The 27922-nt window shown below is 44.7% G+C and overlaps 1 protein-coding gene across 3 annotated transcripts in view; it reads left to right on the forward strand.

The window, feature by feature from the left end:
* GRIA1 (glutamate ionotropic receptor AMPA type subunit 1) overlaps positions 1–27922 on the forward strand; it is a 309387-nt gene that overhangs the window by 23988 nt on the left and 257477 nt on the right. The window lies entirely within an intron of this gene.

The raw sequence follows: 27922 nt of genomic DNA on the forward strand, positions 1-27922 counted from the left end.
CAACGCAGATCCCCAGGAAAACCTAACACAAGCAGAGCAGTGGAGGAGATGCACAGGATATTTGGTGTTTCTCAGGGGGAGGGCTGATTTTTTTCTGACATCTTCTATCTTGGTCTCTTAATTTGTCCATAGCCAGTGAGCCACATGATGGTCCAGAGGAAAGATGGAAATGGGACAGTGGGGCTCAAGCCTCAGCTCTGTCACTGATTAGCCATATTGTCTTGGGTAACTCACAGATTCTCTCTTTTTCTCAGTTCCCCTCCATGACCCTGACCACCCTCCCAGCTTCAGTTTTATTCCTGTTCAGCAGAGACCATAGGGAGTAGTGACTGTGAATCCACACTTTGATGTCAGATAGCTCACGAACTCAACACCTGCCTTCTCTCACCTGTGAAACTCTGGGTGAAATTATGTAATAAATCTGAGTTTCAAGTTTATAGCTGTCAAATGGGGTTAATAACATTCCCTATCACCCATGAAAAGAACAGTCCCTTTACACGCACAGAATTAAAAATTGCCTGTGAAGCTTTCACTGCACAGCCTATCATGCCAAGTAAACATTAGCTCTCTCTTGCTCCAACACTGTGGAAAAACTTGCAGTAGCCCACAAAACGCCCGGCTCTTATAGACCTCTGGGCCTTGGCTATGCTGGTCTGAGAAACTCCTAGTCGCCTTTTAATCCCCAGTTGAACAGTGAACTCAGGGAAGGGTTTTCTGGCTGTGTGGTAGTGAGCCCCACACTCCCAAGGGAGCAGTACTATGCCTTCTCCAGCCATTATGACTCATAGCCCCTCATGTTGTGATGAGTTTCTTACAAGACTTCTTCTTGCTAGATCTCAGACCTCTCCAGAGCAAGGTCAATGTCTTTTTTAGCTGGGTTTTAAACAAAACTGGCATAGCCTTCATTAGGCATTAAGTATTTCAAGGATGGCCATTGGTTGGTTGAAGGAACGAGTTAATGGTTTATTAGATGAATGGGAATCCACCATATGCACTTCTGAGACATCAACATGTAACCATTTCTTTTGTTTTCCCATCAGTTAAATAACTATTTATGAGCATATGTCTGTAAGCCTCGTGCTTATAGTCTTAGGGTTAAAAGACATGTTCACCATTTATGGGAACCAATCACACGAATCTTACTTGATCCCCACAGCAGCGCTTGCTGTGAAATAGCAGATGTTGGTCAGATTTTACTGATGAACAAACAAGGGTCTGTCCAGAAAAGTTCAAGTTGATCCTAAAAGGTCACAGAACACCCAGCAGTGTAACGATCTGGATTTGAGTCCTTTGTACCCTGCTGACCTGCTGTGTGACCTCAGCTCAAGATCTTCCTTCTCTGGAGTGTGGACCAGACTCCGGGGTCCTTTCTACCTCTGGAAGCATGTAAGCTAGAAAGCCTGTTAGCTGGGAAAACAACAAGGCTGGCAGCTTCCAGACTGGCCTCTGTGAAGGAGCACTGTGACTCTACTTTGAGCATCTCAAAGCACTTGGGCAGCATGGAGGAGTGTGGTGATGAGGTTGATGGATCCTCTCTGAACTGGCACTTGCAGCGTTCCCATGCCAACTGAAAGGAAGAAAAAAACTAGGAAACAAAAACCAAGCATAAAAAATGAGCATGGTCTATCCTGATGAAAATATCCTACTGATGGCAGTGTTCAGTTATGAGAAGCTAATTAATGGGAACTTCAGGTTGGCGTAATTGGCTGGATCTTAGGATTGGGGATAAAGGAAGAGATTAGGTATAAGAGATGCAGGAACCTGGAGGGAAACGGGCTCTGGGGTCTACTTCCCTTATTTGTCACCTCCATCCAAGAATGCACTGTCCTCAGCAACCCCAGAAACCACATAGGCTCGGAAGAAACCCTCAGCTTTTGTCCTGGTCTTGTCACTTCCACTGGCACCAGGAGGCCCAAAGCAGCAAGACAGCATCTTTCTCTTAATATTCAACTGAATTTGTTTTCAGTTTCCTGCCAGCATCCCAGATCCCCAGAGTGCCCGCACGGCTTTATTTTGTCATCTGCTGCCTGGTGACTGGCTGTTCTGCTAATGTCTCCCCCTCCACCCCCCGAGACTTGCTTCCCCCTTGTCTTGCTGGGAGCAGGACATCTGGGCTTCTGGGATAGTAACCACCAGTGCTGGCCTGCAGAGCTTCAGAAATCAGGGCAAGGACCATCGAGGAGCCTTGGAAAGGCCCCTGAGCCCTAAGAAAGGGAGGGATGGAATTAGGCAGACAGGGATGAGATGTGAGCAGATGGAAGCTAAGTAGCTGTGGCAGTTCCTTATAAAGAAATCACAGCTGGAGATGCGTTCACTAAGTCCCCATCGCCATCCCCTGCTCCTCTTGCATGTACCCCTACAGCTCGTTCATCAGCAAGTCTCTCAGTGCTAGCTACAAAATATATATATATATTTTTTCCTATCTCCACTGCCACCTCCTATCTCATATCAACACGATTTCTTTTGCATGTTCCTGCATCAAGCTCCTAACTTACCTTCTTGTCTCCTCCTAGGCTGTGGACCACTCAGAAACTAATGCGACTTTATTTAAAGTATTGAGCTGAACATGTCATTCCCAGCTTCAAAAAGTGCTGCCTCCATCCCCGGGCCTAGCAGGCCCTACAGGAACCTGCCCCTCTCCAATCTTACCGCTGATAGCTCTCTTCTGATGCTAGATTCCTGCCTTCCAGGCCAAGCTGCTTCCTGTCTCTGGGCCATGGCATGGGTTAATCCCTCCCCTTAGGTCTCATCTGGTAGGCCCAGGCTCATTATGCCCCTCTCAGCTCACATCTGACTTCCTCAGGGAGCACTCACCTGAGCACTCTACCTGAACTAAAACCCTGACTGCCCTTGATTTCAACACTTTTTATTTCCTTCAAAGCATCTTTTGTAATTAGTAACTACTTCGTCTATTTGCTTGTTGCATTATTTAATGTCTCTCTCACCCACTCAGTATAAGCACTGCTGCGAGAGAACAGAATCTGCTTGTTGTTCATTGTATCCTCAGGGGCTAGCTGGGGCCTGGCACAGAGAAAGTGCTCAGTAAACATTTATCAGTTGTATGAATAAATGACAGAGTGAATGAATGAGTTTCTATGGTTTTCTCTTTGTTTCAATCCTGGCATTGAACTCAGCCCTGGGGATACGGACACGAATGAGACAGGACCGTAATTCCGAAGCTGCTTACAGTCTAATGAGGGAAACAGAGATGCCGAACAGTTTCAAGGTAAAAGGTGTAAGAACACATACATGCACAATCATAACAATCACAGTGGCTGACCTTAAACCCTTATTGTGTGCTCAGCACTGTGAAAACTATTTTGGATGTATTTTTCATAGAACTGCCAGAACTCTCTTGTTATTATCACATTTAAACTATGTAACAACCCATTTGACAGATGCAGAAATGGAGATACAAAGAGATTAAGTGGGACCCTAACTCCTGAGGCTAGTGATTCTCAAAGTGTGTTTCTCCTGGACCAAAAGTAACTTTATCACCTGGTGTCTTGTTAGAAATGTCCCTTCTCAGACCCCACTCATGACCTCTTGAATCAGCACCTTTGTGGTGGGGCCCAGAAATCTGTCTTTTTTTTTTTTTTAAGATTTTATTTATTTATTTGACAGAGATCACAAGTAGGCAGAGAAGCAGGCAGGGGCGGGGCGGGAAGCAGGCTCCCCACCAAGCAGAGAGCCCGACGCGGGACTTGATCCCAGGACCCCGGACCCCGGGATCACGACCCAAGCCAAAGGCAGAGGCTTAACTCACTGAACCACCCAGGCACCCCCAGAAATCTGTCTTAATATGCTTTCCAGGTGATGCTGATGACGCTTGCTGAAATTTAAGAACCACTGCCTGCTAGATAACTTGTTTTTTTCTGGGATAATCAGCATGGATCAAGATTTTTCCTCTAATAATTCAGTCTCAGCTCACACTCTGTAAGTGTGGGTTGCTTGTGGATCCAGAGTTCAAGAAGCCACATAATAACCCGAACTGAGTCAGTTACCTTGCTTGACCCTGACCCCCAAAACCTACAGTAGTAAAACATTGCCTGGATGAGCAGCCTCTGTGAAGATAGCTGACCTGTGATGGAGTCTATGACCCCATTAACCTGGAGATACGTGCTTCACCAGGCAAAGAGAAGGGAACAAAGCCCAAGACAGGGGAACCATCATAAGAAGCTATCTTCCAAATGCAATCGACTGGCTGTTTAGCAAAACTTGTTAGACTTACTGCCATGGGCTAAAGGTCATTATGTAATCACAGTAATTAGTAAAAATAATAATACCATAACTTTCGATGACACTTTTAACATTTTCAGGGCATTTTCACATCTATTTTCTCTTTTAATAATCTGTTCAGTCACACAAAGCAGAAAAGAACTGGAAGGACTGTCAGCCTGTCTGCCAGGGGCGAGGGAGAGGAGATGTGTCTGAGGTCTCATGGCCTCTTAGTTTAGTAGTGATAACAGCTAACAGGCATGGAGAGCCTGTGCAGGCCAGGCTCTGTGCTACATGTGCCAAGTTCAGTTTTGTTTACAAACCCCTAGATCTGAGGCTTCCAGATGCCCATCGGGTCTAAGTAAGATTTCTCTTCTTCCACCGCACTCTGAACTTCTTACACCTCTCCAGTCCCTCATTCTTTCAACCTCTAACTTATATGCCACACAGAGGTAAGGGGACAGAGGTGACTGTGCCCGCCCATAAATTGCTAGCTTTCTCTGAGGGGCCCTAAGTGATGCGATGCCACCCACACTGGACCTTGCAGGACAAAGGCGAATTACAGTCGCCCCTTGAATGACACAGGTTTGAGCTACCTGGTCCACCTGGGCGTGGATATTTTTTGATAAATACAGTACAGCCCTCTAAATGTATTTCCTCTTCCTTATAATCATCTTAACAACATTTTCTTTCTTTCCAGCTTATTTTAGTATAAGAATACTGTATAAAATACCTATGTGTGTTAATCGACTCCTCATGTAGTCAGTAAGGCCTCCAGTCAACGGGATGCTATTAGTGGCTGAGTTGTGAGGGAGTCAGAAGTCCTACGTGGAGTTTTGACTGTGTGGGCCATCAGCACCCCTAGCCCCCTGTATTGCTCAAGGGTCAGCTGTATTTATCAGTTCAATAGGTGCCAGATCCAAGATTCTCGGCTGTCCTCTGAGGTTTGAGCTTGGTGCATAAGAAGAATGGATAATTCGTTTCTGACCAAAAGCACAACATGGAGCCAGCTATGAAGGGGGCTGCAGTCAAAAAGAACACCTTCAAAACTGTCTTCACAGGAGCCCATGAATGTGGAAGGGATGGAAGGGAAGGCATGCCCAAGCCAGAGGATCGAAAGATGGGGGTCTTTCTAGATCTAGATCTAGGGCCAGAACCTCCATACTTCCATCCCTTACAGACTCTGTGACTTTCGGCAAACTTCTCTACCTGTCAGGCACTCTGCTTTGTTCTCTCTGCAATAAGGACTAGAATTCCTGACTTTCCTGCTTCACAGCAATCTTTGAAAATCAAGTGTGAGAATTAGTAATAGTAATAATATTAATGGCTAACATCGATTGAGCAGTTATATGTATTACTCACTTTCGCTGGCTTCTTTCATTGCATTCTCAAGGCATCTTAGGAGGCAGGTACTACTTTAGAGTCCAAAATATAGGTCATCAAAAGAGAGCTTTAGTAACTTACTAAGGTCACCTCTCAAGAAGTGATAGAGCAAGGATTTGGACTCAGGTGAGGTTGATCCCAGAACTTAGTACTATTAAATCAATGCACCAGAGTTCCAGATCGACTGGGAAATCATAAAGCTCTGCAGATGTAAGTTATGATGATGAAATGGGTAGAATGCAAAACGGGAACAAAAGTTAGAGCCTGGGATCAGAAGCTGTTAACGTGACCTTCCGAGGGGTGGTGGGGAAGTGCTTCCAGATCCAAGATGCTCCAGGGAATCGACACAGTACCACTGCAGGCTAAGCAGGCAGCAGACCCTAGATGGTGAGTCAGAGTTAAAGAGTCTGAGCCAACCTCCAGGAAGAAGGGTTCATGCAGGGTGATTTAATACATACCATACACTGCACAAAGCATTGGGGACTAAAGAAAGAGACACTGGAGGCAGAGGGGTTATCAGACAGCTGGAGTTTCCAGAGGCCTCTGATTTTCTGCTGCAGTTCCAAAGGTGCATTTCATTTAACTCCATCCGCAGCCAGCTGGTAGTCTGGGGGGGGTGCCTTTGGTAGGGCTACAGTGTCTACCTCTGACTCAGTAGGTGAGAAGAACTAGATCTCTCTGGGGAAAAAAAAAAAAAAAAAGGCAGAAACTCCATCTTGCAGCTCTCCCCTGAGCCTGGATAAGGACCAGCTTCAGTGTTGACCTGCTGACGGCCGTTTGGGAGTAAGCAGCTGATCGTTTTGCTGCAGAATTTTGAACAATTTAGATGTGTCCCTGTTGGTCAAAGCTAAAGACAATAAGAAAAATAACATGACAGCTCATGTTTATTGTACTCGATTCAAGGGGTCATTTTAAGGTGTATTTTAGGGTCGAGGAACTTTCGTTAAGTCCCACCTCTCCCATCATGTCAAAGATATAACAGTGCACCCTCACCACACATTAAATCTAATTTACATTAGTTGAGTGGCGGCACTGTGGACTAGTTGACATGATGACAAATTTTATAGACTGTTAAGTATTTATTAATTGGATATTGCAGTTTGCTTTTAATATTTTAGGGCCAATGTATTTGTTTTTCTGGTGAGAAGTACTTTGTAGGCCCTTCAAAAGATCAAAGGCCCCCAACACTGTGCTTATCATGTCGAATGGAAAACATGAGTCTGTAATTGTGGGCTGGGAGTTCAGTGGTTCTACGCACTGCCAGTGGATAAACCCGGGGACTCTGCAACTGAACTGCCTTGACTTTGACTTCTGGCCCCACTGCTTATTAGCTGTGTGATCCCTGGCAAGTGCCATAATCCTATGCGTACCTCAGCTTCCTTATTTGTAAAGTAGTTATTATAAGGACTAACCCAGATAACACACGCTGCCTATAACATAGTATGGAAAGTTGTGGTTCTTTGTACAGTGTCCCTGCGAGGTAGCCACTGTGGTTATTCCCATTTTGAACAGGAGGTCAGTGAGGTTGAAAGGTTGTAACACACAAAATTTGGTAAATGGTGGAGTGAAGATTTTGAGCACAGGTGGTCTGACATTCTTAATCAGTAAGGGTTTATATCAGGATGGGCCAAGTTATACTACAGTAGCAATAACTGCCATATTGCCCTGGGCCAATATAATGTGAGTTTATTTCTTACTATGCTGCAAGTCAGTACAGGATAGCAAAAAGGCATTGTTCCTCATATTCACCCAGGGACCCAACCGAGAGAGTCTCCTTCCTGACAAATGCTTCCATGATCACTATGGCAGGGAAATAGATGTGACAGACAGGCACAGGTTCTTAAATCTTCATCGCAAACATAATAGACACTACTTCCCCTCATGGTTCATTAGACCAAAAAAACCACAAAACTGGACTGAGCTTCAAAAGAGAGGCAGGGAGGAGGCAATCATACCATATCACTAGAAGGACAACTAGGGAGTTGTGAACAACCCTAATGTCACCTAATGTCAGAGGGAATTTTGTGGGATCAAACTAATCTATTTAAATTATTATGAACAGGGCCTAGAACACAGTAAGAAATCTTTGCATGCTAGGTATTAACTCTCCTGAATTAAGGAATTGTCTCCTGTGATAACTATTTCATGAAAATATTTTCCATCTGATTCTCTTGATCCTGTTCCTCCTTCTTCCACTGACCCATCTTGCAGTCCACTATTCTGAGCCATTTTACTCTCCACATCTGTCTCTTTTCATGCCATCTTCCAGTGAATCCCTGTTGTCTTATGGAGCAAAGTTCAGACACCCAAGCCTAATACTAAAGGGAACCCATCCTCTAGTTCCAACCTCCTTTGGACTTTCTCTTCATGATATGTTGGCTCTGATTAGCTCAGAAGACCAATTCAGTTCCCAACATTAGTCTTGCATATTCCTAACTCATGCTTTGATATGCACCATTCCTTGTTGTGTGATCTCCCCTTTGGGGATGCTTCTTCCCTTTCTGGATTCTTATATCCTTTATGAAACATTTTGCCACTGCCTCCAAGAAGCCTCTCCCTCCACCACAGCCTGCAGTGATTTCATTCAGGGCTGAACATCCTCAGTAATCCAGAACTGCACTACTCATTTGGCACTGAACTCAGACTGCTTTGAACTTTTTTCCCTTTTATCTTTTTATGCTCCTGTCTTGGCTGTTGTGGAAAGGACACAGAATACAATATCAGACAGATGTTGGTCTAAATCTCAAGTCTGTTATTTACTGGCCTTGAGACCCTGTGTAGGTCAGCCACTGCCCCGAGCTTCCTTCTCCTTTTCTGCGACATGACAGTGATTGTGCCTACTTCACAAGGATGTTATGAGGAGAGAAGCAAAAATGAGGTGGAGTGCCCAGCGTGTAGAAATGACTGTTGTCATAATCCCTGATTCCCTGTTCTCCTAGAACATGACAGGTAATAGGCAGTTCAGTGAGTATTTGTTGAACGAATGAATAATCACCAGCAACTCTTACCACTTGCCAGTTGTCTCCAAAAACTGTAAGTTCTTTGAAGACGGGGAACCTCGGAAAGTAAATGCTCTTTGGGAAAGAAATCTTAGGCAACAGTTCTCAAACTTAAGTTGCAGAAGAAGCAAGGAAGATTATTCAAAATGCTGATTGTTGAGATCTAAAGTTACTAAATCAGGATTCCTGACATAGAATGCATAAAAACATGCATTATAATGAACTTCCTAAGTGATAGTGATTCTACGGTAGACCTTGTCTGGTAAGAGGGTACAGATCCTTCCAGATAGGTCTCTGCCAGAGGGATGGTCCTCTCTGGAGTAGCCTGCCTGCATAGCTAATTCATTTAATTCTAGATTATTATTTTAAAAATCAATTCATTAGAATTGGATGAATTTGTGTCCACTTAATTGGTATAGTGTGTGCTTTTCTAAATAGTACTAGGCTTGAAGTGAAGATGGCAACAATTCTTTAGGGTAGAGTTCTCTGATAATATTTGACTTTGTCTTTGTACACAGTGCCTTCTTTTTTAAAAATATTTTATTCATTTATTTGACAGAGAGAGACACAGCAAGAGAAGGAACACAAGCATGAGGAGTGAGAGAGGGAGAAGCAGGGTTCCCAGAAAGCAGGAAGCCCAGTGTGAGGCTTGATCCCAGGACTCTGGGATCATGACCTGAGCTTAAGGCAGACGCAGAATGACTTAGACATCCAGGTATCCCTACCCAGAGCCTTTTGATTAGCATCTAGCTTAGGGATCTCTACATTGGTGGCCAACAACCTTTGTTGATCCATTGAAAAAAATATATAATTTCATAATTGTAATTCCAGTAGACCTATAAGATTCTATAGGTCTCTAGAGGATAGTATTGTCCTTGACGTCAAAGATCATCCATTAAACCCATCTGGTGGTTGATAGAAGTACCAGGGTAATATTTGCTATCTTTTGGCAGAGCTCTTCTTGGATAGATACTGAAGAGACACATTCGGTCTTCGCGATGTCAGTTTAGGCTCTCTCAAGGATTCAACTATTTACTTAACAGAGGTACAGCCCATGGGACATACATCACCTATTGAATTCCAGAGCTTAGCAGTTTATTGGAAGTGTACACAATGCTTCCACACAGAAGAGCCCACTTATCCAGTTGCCAAGATGATTTACCTTCTCCTACTTTCTTCTCAGTCTGGTGCACTGGTTCTCAACTGGGGGTGATTCTGCCTTCTTCCCCTCCCCCAGGGTGCATGTGGCAATGTCTGGGACAGTTCTGATTATCACAACTCAAGGGAGAGGAGAGACTACTGGCATCTAGGTAGGAGCATTGGATGCTGCTGAATATTCAGTCATGTGCAGGACAAACCCCTACAACAAAAAGTTATCTGGTCCAAAATATCCTTTGTACTGAGATTGAGAAACCCTGGTCTAGTTCCTTTCACTGGCCAAGTGCTAAGCTCTGGTTCCCTCTGATAGTTCATGGAACAGAACCTAGATGGGCTCTTTGGAGTATTCCTTATGCAGAATCAACTCCAGCTGGCTTTCCTCCAAGGGAAGGCAAGGGTTGGGGGATTGGGTAATTCCCATCTCTTCTTTCTTCAAACCTGAAGCAGGTTTTGTCAGAGCAGAAGTGTGGAAAGCTGTCATTGGCATTTTATAAATCAAGCGTTAGTAGTCATCACTATAGCTGGAATCCAAACCAGAACCCTCTCTCCTGGCTACCTGAAGGAGCCAGGCTTGGATTTCTCCAGATACTATCCCCGCCTTTCCTGGTCTGGTTGGGAAATACTCAGCTCAGGAAATGGAAGAGTCACTTTACATACACAACTGGCACTTTGACTGATGAAAGTTTGTTAGTCGTGGTTGTGGTGTGGCACGGCCAGGATGGAAGCCAACTTTCCTATTAGCTACTTAGCAACAGTCAATCTGCACTCTAAACAATGCCAGTCCTATGGAAATTAAAGAACGGGATTGTCATGTGCTCAAAAGATGACTGGGTCCCATCCAGCAGGTGTGGGTTTGAGCCTTGGCTCCCAATCTTGCTAGTGGGTCTTTTTCTTCATTTGTACAATAGAGATAATAAATCCTACCCTCTGATGGAAAGGATCAATCAGATGGCTGCTGAGGTGCTCTGGAACTTATACCACAGTTGCTCCCCAAAAGTGGACATTAGAATTGGGGAGACTTCTATACTGGCCCTAGTCTTTAGAACCATGTTTAGGAATTGCTGCATTATAATCTGGAGAAATATTTTTGTAACTGCAGCAAATCAGAAAAATGAGGCCAATATAGTAAAGCAAAATGTATATTTTATGGGACTCCTTTATTCTGAGATTATGTGCTTTTTCTTTTTTGCTGTTCAAGTGCCTTTTCTGTTATGAAATATGATGATGGTAGATTGCAGGATGTTTTGTTTTAAAACACACTTACATGAAAATATTGAAAATTAACATCCTATATCAGTCCCTGACACGTCTTTAAATTTCTTCTAGTCTTTGAAACTTAATGCAAAGGAAGCTCTGCAAAGTCACCTCAGCGGGAATGTTATTATTGCAGACGATATATTTTGCTTAAGTTTGTGTGCCTATAACCTGGGAATGTTGGGCATATTAAAAGGACCTTTCATATGCTTTTTTTTTTTTTTAAAGATTTTATTTATTTATTTGACAGACAGAGATCACAAGCAGGCAGAGAGGCAGGCAGAGAGAGAGGAAGGGAAGCAGGCTCCCCGCCGAGCAGAGAGCCCGACGCGGGACTTGATCCCAGGACCCCGAGATCACGACCCGAGCCGAAGGCAGCGGCCTAACCCACTGAGCCACCCAGGCGCCCCCCTTTCATATGCTTTTTAAGTCTATAACAGATCTTACGTGCCTAGGTTCATGCCGAAATGCAAACAGGGACGCACAGTGTAGCAAGACAGAAAGATCAGCTACTTTGGACTCAGGTGTAGTTGATGTCTGCTCCGAACTTAGCCCTTAACAGTTTAGTGACTCTACTACACTAAGAGCCTCAGTTTCCTGATCTGCAAAAAGGGATGATAGTTATACCACCTGCTAGGGTGGCTGGAGTGATTTTGTGGGGAAAGGCGCCATGGAGAAACTAGCACTTGGTGGCTGCTTGGAATTGTTCCTTCTCTAACTCACAACAGTATTCTATACATCATTCTTGAACCATCATTCTGTAAATGATGTTCTGTGTATAAATGGCGAATTGGTGATGTGGAGGCTCTTCCAGCTCTAAGCTGGTGACTTCTCCCTTGCCTCCCTCTGAACACCTACAACCCCAGTATCCTAACCATGCCTTCTGGGGTGTGGGCTCAGAGGACCAAATGGCTTCAGGTGCATCAGACCCACATGGAGGCCCTGTTAAACCCACAGCTTTGCTGGGCCCAACTTCAGAGTTTCTGATGTAATGGGACTGGGGTGGGGACTAGAATCTGCATTTCTCACAACTTGGACGTGATGCTAATGCTGCTGTCCAGGCACCACCTTTTGAGAACCACTGGACTCACTGTTTCCTTCTCTTTTCGGCAACAATTCACTGCTACAATTCCTGACTGTTGGCTGCAGTTTTTCTGGTCATTTTCCAAAGCTGGCCCTCATTCAGCATCTCCTATCATAGTAAAGATGCTACATCCGTCCAGAAAAATAATGCAACTCCCTGGGTCCCATCCATCTGCAGGTCCCATCTGACCTGCCCCTGGCCCTGTCTCTCAATCAACTGACATCCAGCCCACTGCCCCCACCTGGTTTGATCCATCCCCCTTCCACATTGTAGCTCTATGACCTTGTTCAGGTTGGTTCACTGGAATAGATGTGTGAAGAATGAGTGTGTCTCCCCGACCTCAAGAACCTGATTAGTTGTGTCCTGACTGGAACCATGGAGTATGGTCTATTGTTGGCCAATAGAAATAATTATGGCAAATTTTCTCATTAGGGTCATGTTTGCATATTTTGTGTTAATGGGAATCACTGCTTGTTTGGACTGAGTTGTCCTCATTCCAGACATTTCTGCTTCACAATAAGAGGCATCTGTGCTTGCAATCCAGGGGGTGAATTACTTTCTTGTATTGTAGGACTGGGCTGTCCCTTCGGGAAGCATCTTTCCAGAACATCCGTTCTCACGGAGGTGCCAGGAGAGTAGGACTTAACCTAACAAATGATTTTCTTTCACAACAAAGCTACCACTAGACATCAAACTCATGGGCCCCTCCCTGAGGGACTTGGGTTCTGATGTTCCGTCTAGGACTCAGTGTATCCTTAGAGGCCAGGCCTCTAGGGTCCCTGTCAACTCTTGAGCTGCCTCAGCCCAAGTGGACATTCTTGTTTCAACTACTTTCTCAAAATGAGAGTGGAAACTTAAAACAGGATCAGCCCTGGGAAAGTGGGAGTTGGCCTCATCACATCAAGGTATCTGTGACAAGCATCAGAAACTCTTCTGGAGCTGCTTTTGTCATGCAGCTAGGGAAGAACACGTAAGAACACCTAGATGCCAAAAGTCAGGGCAGCATGAGGGAGTCCCAGAGAAGCCCAGAGTGACGTTCACCAGCTCTGAAGATTGTGACTTGAGCCTGGTCTTGTAGTAACAAGACATCTTGAGGCTTTGAGCAAAGCACGTTCAAACCCCCAAAACTTTTGCTTTGCTTGGAGGGGATACTTGTGTGAAAAGAGCAGCTTTCTAGAATTCGCACGTTGAGATAAGCACCATTCACACCCTCTGCTGGGTTACCTTGAGCAACTCACCTCGCCTTTCTGAGCCTCAGTTTTCAGTTCCCTCATTTCTGAATTGGCTGGTAACCTCTGCTCGGCCCACCTCCCGGGGACACTGTGAAGCCCCAGCGTGAATGCTACTAAAGCCAACACTTCTTGTCACAGCAACAGCAACATCCCTAATGGCGTGAGCACCCATGCTGCTCTGTGGACTGTCTTCTGTGCTGTGTCGGTCCATTTTTACGGCAGCCCTGGGAGGTGGCTACTGGCATCATACCCATCTTATAGGTGAAACAGCTCAGGCACAGAGAGGTTAAAGAGGTTAAAGAGCACGCCTAACCTCACACAGTTGGTCACGATTGGAACTTAGCCTTGCCTGACTCACCTGCATTTAATCATTAAGACGCTGCTCTGCGATAGATGTTAAAAATGTTCTAGTGAATTCTAAGTCACTCGGTGGAGGGAAGATGATTTTTTTGCCATGTGCCAGCTCACTCTCCAAGCCTTACGCAGCTGGCAGCAGAGCCAGACCCGTCATGGCCCGGCCTGCCTCCATCGTGGTTTCTCTCACTGCAGGGGATCATCTTTCCTTTGTTGCTCCTCCCTTGCATTATGAAAATGAGAGGCAGCTGTGAGCCCCTCAGATCGCAAATGGAATTGTGAGTGTTGCTACCTCTGCTAACAACTAATTCATTACCAGGTGGCGGACAGTTTCCGCTGTGCTGTTACAATCTACTTGGCTTCCAGGTGCCACAAGGAATCAAAACCAATCTGCTGGAGGTTAAGCCTGGTGGTGCTGGCATTCAGACAGGGATATTCTCTCTCCCTGGGCCTCTGATGGGCATCCTCCCTGATGAGGAGCCTTCCCCCTGCACAGAACAGGCTTTGTGATGGGAGATGGACACTGGAAGATACGTCTGGACTTGGAAGGGACTCCGTCTAGTCTCTCATACCTTTCAAGAAATATTCATCAGATATGTATGGGGCACCCATGATGGCCCACATACTGTTGTGCCAGGGGGTGGGGAAACATTGGTGAGCAGATGGAATCTCTGCTCTTACTTGGGTTGCGGAGAGACACACAAGCACTGAATCAACAGATAGCACCAGAGGTAATCTCAGATCCCAAGGTGCAAGAAGAACATAAAAGTGGTGATGTGATAGAGATGCAGGGCTGGACGGGGATGGATCCTTCAGTTAGGATGCCGGGCAAAGGATGGGATGTTTGAGCTGGGCTGGAAATGGTAAGCAAGAATCAGTCCTGAGAAAAAATAGGGAAGACCATTCTAGGCAGAGGGAATTTCAAGTGCGAACGTTTTCAGATGAGTCCAAGTTGGGGAGATTCAAGAAATAGAAAGGAGGCCCAAATACTTGGGTCAGCAGGGAGCAGATCACGCAGGGCCTCATAGACCGTGGTCCTACCTGGGCACCTCCTCTTTGAGGAATCCTTTGAGGTGCAGGAAACCAAGGCGGGGGTTACTTTCTATGTATTTGTCATATCTCTAAACCTCTCCAAGACTAAGACCCTGTCTTTTTCTTTCTGTATCACCCCAACCAAACCTTACACAGTTCTGGGCACAGAGCAGATAGATTCTCACAACAGCCTGATGACTAGAAGGTGTAGCTTAAGGAAGATGTTGCAGACCTCAGACATATAATTTATCTTTACCCAAGAAGACTTTTTTTTTTAAATATTAAGCAAAAGGATGGACTGCCTCAGTAGCCCCTGACCTCTTTATTACTAGAGGTATGTAAGTAAAAGATGGATGATCAGTTGGCAGAAGATTACTGGACAGAGGTAGTAGTAGTAGTTACAGTTGTAATAGAAGTAATATTCTCACACATTGACTGGTCTAGATATGCAGGCACTTGACATATACAATCTCATTTTATGCTCTAAACAACCCTGTAAGGAAGTTCTATTATGTATACTTCCCAGTCCTGGAGACCGAAACTCTGGTGGTTTGACAGTGTGCCAGTGATAACGCAGTGAGTAAGTAGCAAGGTCCAGACTAGAATCCCATGCTTTGAAATCCTCTCTATAAAAACTGCTGAGAGTCCATACTTTGACATGGCCTGTTCCTTCTGTCCTAAACTGAATCGCGGGACATGTGGGAGGCATGTTATTCTCTTCCAGCCTTTGCAGCCCCTCACGTGTGTTAGGGAATAATATAATGCAGACTTGTAGAATCTCATAAAATGCAGTGAGAAGAATGGCTGAAAACGTGTTTTCCCGGGGCGCCTGGGTGGCTCAGTGGGTTAGGCCGCTGCCTTCGGCTCAGGTCATGATCTCAGGGTCCTGGGATCGAGTCCCACATCGGGCTCTCTGCTCGGCAAGAAGCCTGCTTCCCTCTCTCTCTCTCTGCCTGCCTCTCCGTCTACTTGTGATCTCTCTCTGTCAAATAAATAAATAAAAAATCTTTAAAAAAAAAAAATGTGTTTTCCCGCCAGTGAACTCATTCCCGAAAGATCTCGTCGTGGTTCCTCACTCTCGCCCCTCTTTTCACTTTATTCGAACAGTATGTTAGCTGCCAACAGCAAAGGTTAAACCATGCCAATGAAGAAATAAAAATAAAAATTCACCACCCTAGAAACCTGATGTTTATATCACCTTCTTTCACAACATTTTAAATGAGGCCATCGCTCTCTGGAAGCTGAGACCTGAGTTTCTTGAGGGGAAGGGATTTCAAGAGAGGAAAATGATCTTTGGGCATAAAAATGAAGATAGCCAGAGTTCAGGTCCTATAAAGCTCCCTTCCCTGTCTGGCCTTGCCTAAGTACCACCTTTTCCTTGTGACCTTTCTAATACACCTATACCCCCAATCCCTCTGTGGCCTCCTCCATCCTAGAAGATCCAGTTGGGTTAAAATGGTCAGCCTGTGAGCTTAGTCTGGTCTGCAGTGGGCAGACAGTGCTTTAAAAACACTAAATGAGAATGTCTTTTGAAGGACGTACAGTCTTCTCAGCCCTGTCTACCTCCCCCATTCAGGACACCAGCATTTGCCTTGAGACCCGTGGTGAAGGTCATAGAACTTTGGAGCTGCAAGGGATCCATGAGGCCATCTCTGACAATGTCCTATGAAATCTCTCAAAGAGGAACATTTGATACTGACACTTGTATAATTGGACACATATTGGACCTGGCAAGCCTAGTGTGTAAAAAGTCAGCTTTGTAATGTTTTAAAACTTTGATATTAGTAACAACCATTATTAGCATTTACTAAACCTTTATTAGAATCTTCCATTTCCTAGCCTAAATGTTCTTAAAAATTGTCTGTCTGACATATCTCTATGCAGTGGAGACTATTTTTTTTTTCCTCCTTAGCTCAAGAGCTTAAGGTGCTTCCTCAAGGTCAAAGAGGTGATATTTGATTGCCGGCATTGACTTTAAAAACAGTATATTTCCAGAACAGGAGACACCAAAAAGCTTAACCAAGATCCTCAGGCCAGGGGTCCCCAATCCTAATGCCCATAGGGGCTGGACTGATAATGTGACTGAGTGACTCCAAGAAACAAGAGTGGTGACAGATGGCAGACACATAAGACAGTGAGTAAGTGAGAGAGCCTGCAGAAGTACCATGGGGATCATGGGAACTGAAGAATACATATCCTAACCAGATGGGGGCAGCCACTACTGGCCTCTAGCCTCCCATGGCCACCTATGAATGCCAAACTTCCCAATTTTTCAAGGGAAGCTGAAAACCTGAATTTTTATTTGAAAGTACTCAACTGTTTAATATTGCCAAGTAATTCAAATTTTTTGAAACATTTTGCCAGCTGAACAAAATACACCCAACTTTATGTTACCTTTGATCTTATCCATGCCTTCATCCTTTATCTGGGCAAACAAAGGACAAGAGAAAGAAAATGACTTCATGGATCATCCAACAAATCACATGGCAAAGCTGAACTTGAACAAGGGCTTTTTTTTTTTTTTAACCACAAAGTGTTATTTGCACTGTCGAGATATGTGAACTCCCTCCAACCCAACCTCCCGCCGTGCCTGCACATCTCTGTTGCCCAGGAAATTGAAACTTGGTTCCTTCTAGTCCCTCCCGAGTTTTTCTATGTGTTAAGTGGGGATTTACCCTTCATGGAGGGTGGAGATGAAATTAAGATGAAACCTTGGCAGGGTAAGCCAATTAAGGCTTTCTTTCCTACTGCTTTGTCTTGGCAGTCAGACCAGGAGTCCCTAGCTGTCTTGTCTGAGGACAAATGTCTGGTGTTCTCTTGCCGTCCATTAGGTTGGAAAAGCACAATGTTCCTCTTGTCTCTCTTGGTCATAGAGAGCAGCCATTTTAAGTGAGGGTGCTGGCAAAGCACACCCAGGTGAGTCATTCCTACTAGTTTATCATGGGTTCAGGGTCTTCTGTTTCCTACACGGGCTTTACAGAGGTCCAAAAACTGTCCCTCTAGATGGATCCACAGAGTCAAAATTCACCCCATAAAATAGGAATTCTGAAGAGTAGATGACTGGGGCACCTATTATCTGAATCTCAACTCATGCCTATCATGGCCCCAGGTTTGTTCCCTTCTCTATCTCTGAATTGCCTGTGATGTAGGTGGTATAACTCCTTTTACAAATGAGGAGGCTGAGGCTCTAGAGGTGCTGGGACTTGGCCCAGAAAAGTACTTCTGGAGTTAAAAGGAAGGGAGATTCTTAGGGATTCAGGAACTCAGACAAGCCTTCCCAGAGGGCTTGGGAATCTAGCCACACATGAGATTAACGAAAGTGAGAAGGAAGGTGGTGAAGGTGGTCTGGGCTTGATGAACAAACAGAACCTTTTTTTCTTTTGAATAATAATGTGTTGAGTTTGGAGCAGCTTTTGTTCTTCTGAAAAAGCTTTCCCAAATTTGCTGGATAGCCAGAATCACCGTGTGCAGGAGGGAGCTTTGAAAATTGGCCCTATTTTCTAGTTTGCCTGAGAAAGAGTAGGAGGCATGGGGCTGTGAGAGTGGAAAACACCGCCATCCATGTGCTGCTGGGATAATGTGTCTAGTGAGCCCATGCTGAGGCCACAGGGGAACAGAATCACCTAACGGAGGCACATGTGGTGCATTTGTATCTTTGGGGCTTAGAGGAAAGCCTAACAGGCCCTTGGGGATGAGAGGACTTGCCAGGCAGGAGTCCATAGAGAATGCTGGCTTTTGAAAACAGGTGTTTGTGGGGGCAGAGGGTGTGTTTCTTCCCCCTCTTGGCCAGCGGATGAGCTATTTTGAGCAGAAGCCAGCAGGATCCACCCCGAAGAAAGGGATCTCCCATGAGGAATGGGGACTCTGCTTCTCTCTGGGAGGAGGAGAAACTGTCTTCATTCTAAGTCATTATGAAGACTCTACTCACCCACATTTTTGTCTTGGGTCTAACTCGGCCAGTATGAGATACTAAGAACCCTTAGTTTCCTGTTCTGTTTTGTTTTTTTCCCCAGAAATAGGAAAAGTGTCTTTCCGTAGCCAACTGTGGGAAACATTCTGGAACCACACTGGAGGCCAACCCCTGAACACCGTGGAATGACTTAGCTTGCTGGATGGCCCTCCACAGAGCCCTGGGACACACTCCAATATATCTGTAATTGCCTGTGAGGCCAAGTGGGCCCCCACAGGCAGCTGTGGAGAGGTTTCTCAGGAGATGGGCTCCCATCCACAGGTCATGATTACTTACCGTCCTGGGCAAATCAAAGCCTTCACCATTTCAAGGAAGCTTAGAGCAGAGGGAGGCCATGTGGGCTATCAAGAGGAGTACTGGACTTGGAAATGAGATCTAGGTCATACCTCTTGTTGCCACTTACTAGCTTGACCTTGAGAAAGCCCTTTCCTTGTTTTCTGAATGCTACTTTTTTTTTTAGTCTGTGAGATGTGAATGGGAGCAGAATCTTTAAACTCTACAGTTCCTGATCATGTCACTTTCCCTCCCCAAAGCCCTCTGATAACTTTCTCTTGCAAGTACCCAACACTGTAACTGGGCCCAGTGCCTCAGCAGAACATGGTCCCCACCTACCATGCCAGCCTCACAACATTGCCCTCTCCCCACCTCAACCCTGCCAAACTCCTTCCACCTTGGGCACCCCCACATGGGTGGTCTGCCATTCAGACCTTCAGAATGCTCACCCCCATACCCCCATCTCACTGTGATAACCCCTGTTCATCCCTCAAGCTCTTATCAGTGCTGTTTCTTTAGGGGGCCCTTCTCTGGCCCCCTGCCCAGGCTGTTCTTCAGGTTAGTTCATAAGCATCTTACACTTTTCCTTAGAAGCACTTACAACAATGGAAATTAGACCACTGCTTATGTAACTACTTGCTCATCATCTTTCTCTACCAGACAGTAAGCTCAGTGAAGTTGTAGACCATGAGTGTCTCCATCACAACTGTATTTCCACAGGTAGAACTCACAAGGTCTAGAAACAGGGGGTGCTCAGTGATTATTTGCTGAACACAACTGTATGTGGTCAGTAAACCCCTCTGGCTTCAGATATTCAGAAGGGGAGGGGAATAGAGCCTTTGTGGGATAAGAAGTCCATTGACAAAACCTCACTTTCCTGGCTTAAAGAGAAGAAAAACGATCTTCAGTGTTCCCATATTCGTCTTCACCTTAAGATCAGACAGCACACCAACACGTTGCCACAATACAGAATTGACTCACCTGGGTGTACAATGAAAATAAAGAGAGAGATGCTGATGGAAGAAATATATTCTTCCTTTACCTTTTGCCTCATGGAAAACTCTGCCTACAGAACCAGTTCGAGTCAACTAGATCTTCCAAAATAGTGAAAGGGATACAGGAGAGTGGCAAAGCCAAAGGGTAGCTAGGAGAGTAGTGATGGGCAATTCATTGTAATGAGTGTTTTTTGAGCACCTACTGTTTATTGAAATGTTATGCTTTGCTTCATGTTGTTGATAGAAAGATAGTGAGAGGGGGCGCCTGGGTGGTTCAGTGGGTTAAGCCGCTGCCTTCGGCTCAGGTCATGATCTCAGGGTCCTGGGATCGAGCCCCGCATCAGGCTCTCTGCTCAGCAGGGAGCCTGCTTCCTCCTCTCTCTATGCCTGCCTCTCTGCCTACTTGTGATCTCTCTCTGTCAGATAAATAAATAAAAATCTTAAAAAAAAAAAAAAAAGAAAGTGAGAGCATTTAATAGTTAATGTTCAGAGATGGTAAGTGATTTACCAAATTAACGTTAAGTATTGACTAGTAGGACTGAGACTTAAATCCAGGTTGGTCTGAAACCTAAGTCTTGCCTCTTAACCTCTGGGATATATGCCTTCCTGTCACAAAACAGAACAATGACCTGGGGTCTTGGTAGTCTGGTAGATACTGAACCAAACCCATTATTAATTCAGGATGTCTGTGTTCTTGCTTGGTCCTACTCAGGACAATGGGATTCTTGTCAGCTGACCAACAGGGCAGAATTATGTGGCTTATGATGTGAAGCAGAGAGGGAACATCTGGGGCTAAAAATAATTTTAAAACCGAGGGTCCAAAGACCTGAATTCAAGCTTGGGGCCTAGTTCTCAATCTTGATGTATGCCTGTATCAAGTTCACATCCCCCTTGCCTCAATTTCTCCCTTTGTAAAATGAGGGACATTCTTTTATTCCAAGAAATGATGCACCCACAGGAATGAAACTCCTGAGGCTTTGCTCCGTCTCTCTGGAGTCTAACCAGCTCTCTCCCGGTATGAATAACCTCTTGCAGGGCTCCTCACTGACAGCCAAGGGAAGCTGCTGACCTAGGGATTCTTTTCAAAGGTGATACATCCAGTGCGTTTAAGCCTCTGCTTAGGGTTAGAATTGAAGCCAGGGAGGAGTAGGAATCCACTGACCTTTCTTCAGGGTTCCTATCTAGCACCCCACACCCCAGCCATCTGCCTGCCTGCAGTGGGGGAGCAAAGGAGCTCCATGCAATTTCTGGAATGTTTGACCCTGACTTTGATTTGTGAGTGCTTAGGTGGCAGGCTGACAGTGTGGCAGGTCCTCTTCCATCTACCCCATTCAGCAGGTGCCAATAGGCCTTACTACCCAGGCCTAACCAGGTACAATCGCCAAGCTATTTGCCCACAAAACAGATGATTAATGAACTTGTAAATACTCACTCATCTAATATTACAGCAACGTGTGTAGGGTCTTCCCACTCTTTATCCTGTTAACTTTCACTGCAGTTATTACTGTATCCATTTTACAAGTCAAGAAGCTGAAGCCTGCAAAGCTGAGTAGTTTTCTCATGGCCACTTGCTGATTACTAACCTTGGATTCTTTGTCTGGCAAACGTTCTACTAATGTCATTAGTCTGTTTGCTTAATATTTTTCTTCCTTGGTCCATTTGTGATTTCTTGAATAATTTAGCCTTGAGATAGTCCTAGACTAGCATTTATCAAATTTTCTCATTTGACATGGTCCATATTTATTTATTTACTCCCACCTAAATGTAGTTGATAAGGCCCTGCTCTAGAGAAAGCTCCAGTCTTTCTAGGCATGTAGTTCATAAACACATGAGTGATTATAGGCATTCATTTATTTATTTAGAAAATGTTCACCTACAACGTGCTGGGGACTGTCCTAGAAATTAGGAGCAGAGAGATGATCAAGGCAGCCCTCTGTTCCCCTGATGCTTATATTCTCTTGGGGATGAGTGGGAAGAAAGAGAAATTGTAGATAAATCCATCAATAATAAAACTCAGATAGTGATTAAGTGCTAGGAGACAAGTGTTAAAGAGAATGGGATAGTGTGGCAGGGAGGAAGATCAGCTGCTTAGGAAAGGTGGTCAGGGAGTGACGTATGACTTAAGGATCTATGAAAACAAGTTGCTAAGCATGCCAAGTGTTGGAGGCAGAGGGTAGCAAGTGCATGGCTCTGGGGCACCAACAAGAATGGAGAATTTGAAGAAAAGAAAGAAGGCCCACCTGACTGAAACAAACTGAATACAATGGAGAGAGAGTGGTGGGTGTTGGGGTCATCAAGGCAAACAAGGCCAGGTGCTAGAGGGCCTGCGAAGCCATGGTCGGTTGAACACAGAATGGAGTAAGAACTCAGACCAGGCTATAAGCCATGGGATATCTCAACCATGAGTCTGATAAGAATTCAGAGGAGAGGGAGGCTGTGGCAGATGGGGGCAGTCAGAGAAAAGTTGCCAGTAGGAAGAGTAGTCAGTATCTGGCTGCTAGTCTGTAGGATATTCCAAACTGGGGATAACCAGGGTTGGCATGGAAGCAAGAACTGACATGGCATGTACGTGTGTGTGTTCAACACTTGTGTGCATGTGTTTGTGCATGAGTACCGAGGAGGAGAAAAGACAAAGTTCAGTGGTCAGAAGAGAGTAGATCATTAGACACTTCTGCTGGGGAAATCAAAATATTCACTGTAGTGCCTGTTAAAGACCAGATGAAAAGTTTCACTCTGAACCCAAGTGAGTTTCTAGATTTCCTCTGAGGTTTCTCAAAAGTCTTGAGATCATTTATCCGCTGTTACTTACATCCCAGAAACAACAGCCTCACTAGGAAACACTGAGTTGTGAAGGGTCAGATCCAAAAGAATCCTTAGAGTGGATCAAATCCAACCCTCCCTACCCCTGCCCTGCCTCAGATTTGACACATGTGAACAATTAGGAGCTCCAAAAAGGGCTCCAAAAAGGGAAGGCTCCAAAAAGGAAGGGACTGGTTTACATACAGGTAATGTTAGAGCAAGTACTCTGATGCTCCTTCCTTGTTCTTTACCAGGAATCAGGGGATGGTGCATCCTACAAGTGGCTCCTTGGAGGTGGAGTGAGGGTGAGGGGGTGGATCTGCCTGTTCTCTTTCTTGTCCATTTCTCCTGACAGGTCTGCCCTACTGTAGGTGCCACAGGCCTGGGGGTCTTCCTATCAGATGGCACTAGGGAAAGAGCTAGATGGCTGCCTCCAAACACAGAGCACTCCCTTACGGGTGGTGGGCCCAAAACTTGTCCATAGGTTCAGAAAAGATTTCGAGGGGCTGCAGCAAGAAAAAAAATGCCAGTCTCTGCATAGAAACCTAATTATAAAAAATGAATCCGTTTCATATATATATATATATATATATATATATTTACCCTACCCTCACCTTGAGTAACCTCCTCTGTGAAGTCCGCTGCCAGCCACATTGACCTGTTTTATCCACCATTTTCAGAGTCTTGGAGAATCTTTAGCCCTGCGCTCTTCTGACTATGGGAAGTAAAAGGTCATTTGGAGGTGGTACGTGATAGCACTAGAGAGATATATACCATGAAGCCTTCCTACCCTCTAACATCTTCTCCCATAATTAGATTTGCCTATTCTCCAGGCTTTAATTCTCCCTGTTACTACCCCTCCATTTGGTTGAAGGAACTGCTATTTTTAACTGATAAGTTACCCAGAAAGGACTAATTTAAGAATCATTTACTAGCCATTTACAAATAAGCGTGGAAAAGTTGTAACTTGTTATTTATCTTAGAATTTACACAGATGGACGTTTTGAACAGGAACATCGTTGAAGATTCTCATGGATGCCAGGAGAGGCTTTCATAAAGGTCAGATGAACAGAAGAGATACCCCATACACATGCTCCCCGTTTATGACAAATGAATACTGCCTCTATTTGATACAAATTTCTAAGCATTGTGGGTCAGGGACCTCACTCATCTCCTTGTACAAAGGTCATAGAAAAGTAGATGGCAAGAGCACTTTGTCCCATGGACGTGTTTTTGCTTGATAAGCAGTGATTTTTTTCTTTTTTAATTGCACGTGAGTTCTTTTAGAAAAGGAATACACTCCTCTTAGAGTTAGCTACTGTTATTGGTTTTTCATATTGTGTAATTCCTAGGCCTTTTCACACATGCTGGTTACCCATTTGGTGCCCAAAGACATTTGAGTTTGTGAGTCCTCCCATTGCAGATAATGAATTTATCTTTGGAAAAATAGGGAGGAGGGGGTCTGCTATGTGTTGGGCACTGCAGGAGACAGAAGGAGGATTGATAGAACCTTTTAATCACTCATTCATTCCTTCAGCCAGTGTCCACTGGGTGCCTGCCATTTGCTAAGCACTGGGGATACAACTCGGGTCTCTGTTGGGGAGACAGATAATTCAATCACAATAAGGTGGGATGAGTGTGACTTCTAGAGAAGTTCAGAGATCTTTGGGAGGGAATAAATAGTATAAGGCAGTGGAACATGCCCGCAGTACATTGAGGAGCTGAAATGGTGACTCAAATAAGTATTACATGACATGAGAAAGTCAGAACGGTGCCAGTCAACACTCAAAGGAGGATTTTGGGTTGGGGGTATCAAGGAAGGCCATGTGGGAAAGGGAGCATTTGAGCTGATAGTTGAAGGATGGTTGGATTTCTGCTCTTAGCAATACTGATGAGAAAGGCCATTCTAGGGAGAAACACCGTGTGCGCACAGGCAAAGAAGTAAAAGGCAGATGTTTGACTCGAAGGTTGCAACAGTCACAACAGCTGTCATATGAGTGCTAGATACTCGGCTAATATCCTGGGCATAGTCTCGCTCAGTGCTTACAACAGTCTTCAGATCTGTGCTGTTATACTGCCTATTTAGAATGGGTAACTCATCTAAGGCTCACTCACGGTAGAATAACCTCCATGGTCACCCAGCTAAAAATGCAGAGCTAGGAAGAGAAGCAAGGTCTGTTCAATTCTGTAGCATGGGGACTGACCGAGGAGACTCTGCCCCCAGGTCAGGGTATTTCTACACTTGATTTGTGACAGGAAGTCCTCTGAAGGTTTGGGGGCTCCTCTGGTCCTTGCTAGGGACAGTCACCAAACCCAGAAATGTTTATTGTCTTTCAAAGCCAGCTGAGAGAAGACATGCAGGCCTCCTTTTCTCTGTGCCTCTGCTCCTAACTTTACTCCTAAACTTAAATTCCAAGGGGTATAATTAGCAGGCCAGTCTGTCTCGAAGAGTGGAGTTACTTGACTTTAGTATTTGCTGCCAAGTAAGCTTCATCTGAAAGCCTGACTGATAAATGCCCCTCCAGGGAGAGGGAGCTGTGGAATTGCTTGGATCTATTGGCAGATACAGGGAGTGGGGGAACATCCTTAGAAATTCAAGCTGAAGAAAGTGAGGAAAGCAAAATGACCAACTAAAGTAGAAAATGCTTCAGTAAACCTTCCTAATAGCAACTTGAAAAATCTTACACATTCAGTTTCGTTTCATAAACCCCTTCAGTAATGGAATAATAAAGGTTTCTCGCCTGGAAATGTAACTGTAAATACACAGATGGTAATATATTATCAGTTGCCCATGGAAAGTGTCAGATTGTGGCATGAGCCCCAGGATCATGGTTACAGGCTATGTGACTCTGGGCAAACCATGCACTTTCTTGGGCTTCTGGGAAACAGGATTATAACTCCCCACCCTAATGCATCGGCCAGTCTTAGTCAAGGGGTCAGATAAGTGTCTGACCTCTGTGGGATATATATCAGTGTCTTCAGGGGAAGGGGCATATTTGTAAAAGCTTATCCAATATTATAACATGGCTTCACAATTAGAAAATAATTACATTTATTGGTTTTTTTTTGGTTTTTTTTTTAATACTTTGGAAATAACGTTTCAGAAATCTTTCTGGCTAAGCAGATGGTAGGTTCTATATGAAACAAGAAATTTCTCCATGGGGTTCATATATCCATCTTAGTAGAGTGAATCAAAATCTCCGTGGGATGGAGAGTGGCACATGGATTTTTACATTCTAAAGAGGCAGAGGCCATTTTTAGTGGGTTGTTAGGATCAGCAAGTGGATACAAAATGCCCCGTAAATTTAGAGCGTTGATCATATGTACAAAGTAATGCTGCTGATTCCCATTTCTCACTATTGTTCATTTCCTTGTACACCTAAGAACTGGGATGGTCTTTTAGCCCATTGGATAGATGATCCAAGGAGGTCAGAGGGGTGGCCTCTATCTATTGATTACAGCAAGTGAATTGCACATATGATGGATTGAAAGCTTTCGCTTAGATTTGTGAACACCATTCTCCCGCCAACCAAACAAATTAGTGGTAGAGAAGAATATACTGTTTGACTGAATGTGTGTTCAGAAGGTGAGTGATGTGAATTATAAGCAGCTTTTATTTCTTGGTCTCAATTAGCCCTACCTAAAGCATCCATTCCCAACATGAAATAAGTATCTACAAATGCCAGCTGGTCATTGATTATTCATGGCCAAATCCAAGGTCATAATTTTTACCTCCACCATCTTCTGTCCCTCCTCCTATGCTCCCCATCTCAGAAATGGTGCTGTTGTCCACTGAGTCACCCAGAAAGAAAACAAGTCTTTTGAATTTTCTTTTCCCCTTACCCATATCTTTAATCTGTCACCAACTTCTGACTTTGTCATCCTTCTAACAACTGCAGCTGGCAGTACTGACTGATGCTTCTAACTGGCCTCTGCTTCTAGCCTGTCTCTGCCACCAGATCTATTCCTATTTATGCTATCAAGATCACCATCTCAAAACAGACCTTCTACTGTGCCATCCATTGTTACACTCATGGGACATTCAAGGCTTTACTGTATCATTCAAGGCTGAGCAGACTCTGACCCCGTCCCACCCCATCTGTCCTTCCATAGTCCTCCTGAACCCTGCCATAACCTCACATGCAGGTTCTAAACCATCACCAGGTCTCCCTTCTTTCCTCTATTGCTTCCACACCCCACACAAGCTACACAGCTGGCCAGCAATGCCTTTGTGTTCTTTTCTTCTTCACCCTTTCCTCTCCCCACTTAAGACTTTTAATTATCCCTCCAAGATAACTTTAGATCTAATTCCTGCAACTAAGCTTTCTTGGAACCTCCAACCCCCAGCCCCACTAGAATGAGCCTCCTTCCATGACATCTTTTATCACTCTGCTCTTCATGAGCAAGATTTGCATGCATGACTATCTCTCCCCGTAGACTGACAGCTCCTCTGGGGGAAGAGACCTCATCATGCTTGTCTGTGGCTCTTCTTTTACTTGCCTCCTTCCTCCTCAACTCCTCCCCCAGCCCAGATATCTAAGTACAAAGCATTTCACATAATAGACACCCTACCAAAGTTTGTTGAATAGAATCCATTAATTTGCACTGTTTCTTCAGCAGTGACTGTTGGAATCCTCTGGGCTAAGTGAAAATTTCAACTCACATGATGTTGAAGAAAAACCTTAACTTTTGTGCTCATATTCCTTCTAGAAACATTTTGCATCATTCCATCACACCACCTCTTCCTGCTAACCTCCTAAGGTTGCAGAGAAAGGGCAGCAGGCTTATTTTTCTACCTCTTTAATACTTCCAGTCAATTCTCTCTTCTCCGTTGATATTGCCAGTGCCTTCATTGAGATAGGTCACCTTTCTGGCAAAAGTTCAAGGGTACCGAGGTCAGATTGTCTGAGTTTTAATACAAGTTCTGCTAATAGAGCAGAGTTGGGTTAAGTTAATTACTCTCTCCGGGCCTCAGATTCTTCAAACTGCAAAAATAAAAATATCAATGGTACTCATCTCAGGGAGAGAAGTTCCACAGGCCTGATTGGTGGGCAGCACACCCTGAGAAATAAAATCAGTAGGACACCTGGGGAGCCAAGAGTCCCGGAACCTTCCAGAGGTACCTGCTGTCCCCTTTCAATCTCATACGGGGTGTGTGTGTGTGTGTGTGT

This window comes from Lutra lutra, chromosome 5 (genome assembly GCF_902655055.1).
Source record: "Lutra lutra chromosome 5, mLutLut1.2, whole genome shotgun sequence".
In the NCBI taxonomy this organism is placed as follows: domain Eukaryota; kingdom Metazoa; phylum Chordata; class Mammalia; order Carnivora; family Mustelidae; genus Lutra; species Lutra lutra.